This window comes from Triticum aestivum, chromosome 2B (assembly GCF_018294505.1).
Source record: "Triticum aestivum cultivar Chinese Spring chromosome 2B, IWGSC CS RefSeq v2.1, whole genome shotgun sequence".
Lineage (NCBI taxonomy): Eukaryota > Viridiplantae > Streptophyta > Magnoliopsida > Poales > Poaceae > Triticum > Triticum aestivum.
The window spans coordinates 420018320-420022689 of NC_057798.1; positions in this window are offsets into that span (position 1 = coordinate 420018320).

Sequence of the window (4370 nt, forward strand, 5' to 3'; positions counted from 1 at the left end):
TGCAATGCTCAATTGATAATCTTAACCACTCATGGCGGTTTAGATAACTTGACTGCTCATGCCACTCATGGCGGCTTAAATAACTTGACATAATTAGCCATATACCATTAGGCCCCTTTATAAGCCGCCATCTTGAATATGCACTGTAATGTTTCTCTCCGGTTTAAATTTGAACCAGAAATTTTACTCTTTGTTAGGCTTCCATCACAATGCCGCCCAAACAACCCACTTCATGCAATTGGGTCAAATCCATCATCATAGATAGTACGCTTGATGACTTTGTGAAGACTGGCTATCTGCCAAAGAAGGAATTTATGTCATTTCGTGCTCCTGACACAACAGAGGAAAAGCCTCAGCCCAAAGAGGGGGAGGTCATCATCTTCACTGACCATATGAACCGGGGGTTTTCACCACCCGGCTCAAAGTTCTTCAGAGACATCCTGCACTTTTTTGACCTCCGTCCTAAAGACATCGGACCCAACTCCGTGTCCAATATTTGCAACTTTCAAGTGTTCAGTGAGGTGTATCTTGGAGAAGAGCCCAGCTTACTACTCTATAGAGAGTTATTTTATTTGAACTGCCAGAAAGAATGTGCCAATGGACCTAGCTTGGAACTTGGCGGGTTATCAATCCAACGACGGAGAGACGTCATTTTTCCTTATGCCAATCCACCAAGTCACCCCAAAGACTGGAACCAGACATGGTTCTACTGCCAAGACACTTCTCTGACTGATGAGAACCCTCTGCCCGGCTTTCATGCTCTGTGTCTTGACTCCAATCATCCGCTTCCTGATAAGGTGACAGCCGCCGAACGCCAGATGCTCGCCCCACCATGGCTAAAATCAAGGCTCTTTTAGGAAATGGGCTAAATGGTATTGACTTGGTCCGGGTTTGGCTTGCCTAGCGGATCAGTCCGTTGAGCCGCCGCTCCGGTGTAATGTGCACCTACACGGGCAAAAAGAATGACCCTCTGCGGCACAGCTCTGACGATTTACCAGACCACGTCGTTGATGACATGACAAAGCCACTCCCGAATGAAAGCCTAGCAGATTGTCGTAAGGTGGGCTTAAGCCCCTTCTGCGAAGCTAACCCGGCTCCAGCGGTAAGCCGCTAATCTGAGTAAATTACCTTTAACCCTGATGTTTGTCTGTACTCAACCTTTGCTAATTTTCATGGGCTGATGATAAATTTTGGAAGGCAAAATATGATCATGAGGCCGCGAAGAGAGCCAGGAAGGCCAAGAGAGCTGCCAGGAAAGAAGTCGTGAAGAAAAGAGGAAAAAAGTCTAGCACTTTTGAGATGTTCCAACTAGAGGACTCTTCTGAGTCAGAGGTAGCCCTTAACTCTCTTGGCTCATTCTTTAATCACCTTATTGATACAGATTATGATCAGTATGACACGGGAACGAGTCATGGGGTAGATGAAGAGGTAACTATTATTTCCTCCGACTCAGAGCCTTTGCTAAGGCAAAAAATCTAAAGAGTAACCCGGAAAGTAAGATTTTCACATCCCTTAGCTTATCAAGATATTCAATTTCTTTTGAAGCGACAGATTCATGAGAGCCGGAGGCAGATCCGGACCAGCAAAAATGTGGAACTTTCCTCTAGCTTACCAAATACACCGAAGAAGCGCCAGAACAAGGTCATCTCCGATTTAAATCTCTTTTATCCTTTGGCGGGTCTCACTCGTCAACCACTCAACTCTTCTGACTCGAATTATCAGGAAAATTCACCTTCCTCCGGCGACTCAATCCAGTCCAACTTGCCGGCTTTCAAGACCACTCCAGGGTAATGATGACTTACTTATCCTGTATTCATTTCAATTCTTTATATTTGTACTGATCTTTTGATCTTTATGCAACGGAAAAGCAAAGTCCAGCAAAAAGGCAAAGAAAAACAAGCCGGCCGAAGAGCCGATCTTCAAAGAGCCGGAACTCCAGACGACCGTGCCTGAGGCTTCTGTTCTAGAGCCTCCACCTGAACCGGCTCATGACACGCCAACGCCGACCGCTGACCCGCCTACCGAGCAAGCTGCTGATGGCTCTGAAAACCCTGAAGTGTCTGGCCCGACCAAAACAGACGACCCCCAAGATGGTGATGTTGAAATTACCAAGACTGGCTACACTGAGCCGGGGAGACCTACGGTGCTGGCCAAGTGTTCTGCCAAGGAGGAGCACCTGGAACATCGCAAGGCCAGGTTTGATGTTGCTGATTATACTCACATGAGTATTGGGGAAGTTTTTTTGTCTATCTTAGCCAAGTACATAGCAGGCGTGACATCGAAATTGATATGGTGAAGCAAATCCACCAGAAGTTTGAGGTATAATCTCTTCCCTTCATTGAATTATCCTTACTATGCTAGCCCCCAAGTCTATTGCTTATTATGAATATGTTGTAGACTTAGAACATACATGTAAGTATCAGTAATATCCTTTGGTCAAATATGTAAAAAAATCCGGCTTAATTCGTAGTCCCCAAGGGTCGGTTTAATCAACATGAATAAGCTGGTCCTTCATCTGCTAGTATAGAGTATAGTACTTGTGTAGATTGAACAGCAATATGCATTAGCCCCCAAGTGCCAAGTACTCTTGCCTGCAAAGTGCTTGGGACTTACTCTCATGAACCGCCACTTAGATAAAATTCTTTGGTAGACATTAGCCCCCAAGTGCCAAGTTTTGTTGCTTGCAAAAGGCCTGGGACTTAATATTGTATGCTAATAGTCATGATTTTGACCCGGTATTTGTATAGGCCACCACCACTCAACTTCAATCAGAAGTGTCTAAATTGAAGAACCGCCTGGAAGCACAGGAGACTAAAACCCAAAGAGCCAACTCCAAATTTGAATTCAGTGTATCTGAACAAGAGAAACTGAAAAAAGACTTTGAAGTGGAGAAAAAGGCCTGGACTGAAGAGAAGATCGCCTTAACCAATCGGGCTGAAAAACCAGAGGCGGGTCTTGAAGAGGTGACAGAAAAATTATCCGGCTTAAAACGCCATGTATCTCAGATGGTCTCAGCAATCTTTGGTAAGTCGCCTTGCTAGTGTCGAATATTTGAATCTTCCCAGTGATCATATGAATTAGCATTAACCCACCTGATATTGCTATGCAGGCCCCAGGAGCACAAATCTTAACCAAGATATGCTGATAAAGTTGAAGGCGGTTTATATGCTGGTGGAACAACTCCACACCGGATCTCAGCGTGCCTTAGCCACAGTGGCCCTGTCAAATGAAGTTCCCACACTCCTGGTGGATGTTCTAAGGAAGCTTTCTGTGATGCCCCAACGATTCAATGAATTAAGGCGGTCGTCTGCAAGAGCCGGAGCCGTGGCTACCTTAAGCCGGGCCAAAGCTTGGCTTCCAGAATTAGACCCGGCCGACATCGCCATTGGGTATCCAAGCCTTAAGGAGGATGGCACGCCATTTGAACAGGAGGACTTCGCCGCTTGTGTGAAGGAAATACACCCTGTGGCCACACTGATTGCTGATGAGGCGGATCTCACCAGGTACCAGCCAGGTTATGACGCGGAGAACCAGAGGATACCAACGCCACATTATAAAGTGACCAGCCTGATCCCACCAATCTGTAAGCATACTTTCGCCCCTGAAGTTGACCCGGCTGGATTAATTGATGATGAAGCTGAATTTGAAGCTTTGAATGGCATTGACTGGTCATCATCAACCTTCCTGGACAGGGAACATGTAACATCCCTAATTTTCAATTTGGAATGTTATACATGGATCATCATTACATATCATATATTGTTGCATTGTTGGCTCGATCCTAGAAATTCTACGCAACTCAAGGACCCACGGAGAGAGTTGGGGATTTCGTTATTTTCATATTTGAGTTTTCTCAAATTTTGTAAATAGGATCATTTGATTTTATTTATTTTATCTTCAATTATTTCTACTATCAAAAAAACTGAGAGAGGGAATAAAATGACTTTCCCAAAATAAAGAAATAATGAAGATTTAATAAAAAATCAAATAAGATTTTATTTTGGAGTTTTTCGCCTTTTTATTTGGATTTAGGAAAAATGCGCGTTTTTCAAAATTGCATTTAGGCCCCAAATAAATGTTCATCTGGTCCGGCTTGATTTTATAAGCCGGGGAAAATTTATTTCATGATTTTTGGAGTCTATTTAGTATTTCTTTTATTTGTTTTTCTGCACGAAATTATTTTAAAAAAATGAACCGACCTTTGGGCCGTAACCGAGCGGGACTCCGCCCGGGGGCAGCCTTTAAATAGCTGCCGCCCGAGCCGCCCCAGCCCAACAGCCCCGCCGTCCGCCCACCCGCGCCCCCAAACCCTAACCCTAACCGCGCCCGATCCGCCGCCACCGCCGCCGCCCGACCCGCGCTGCCGCCCG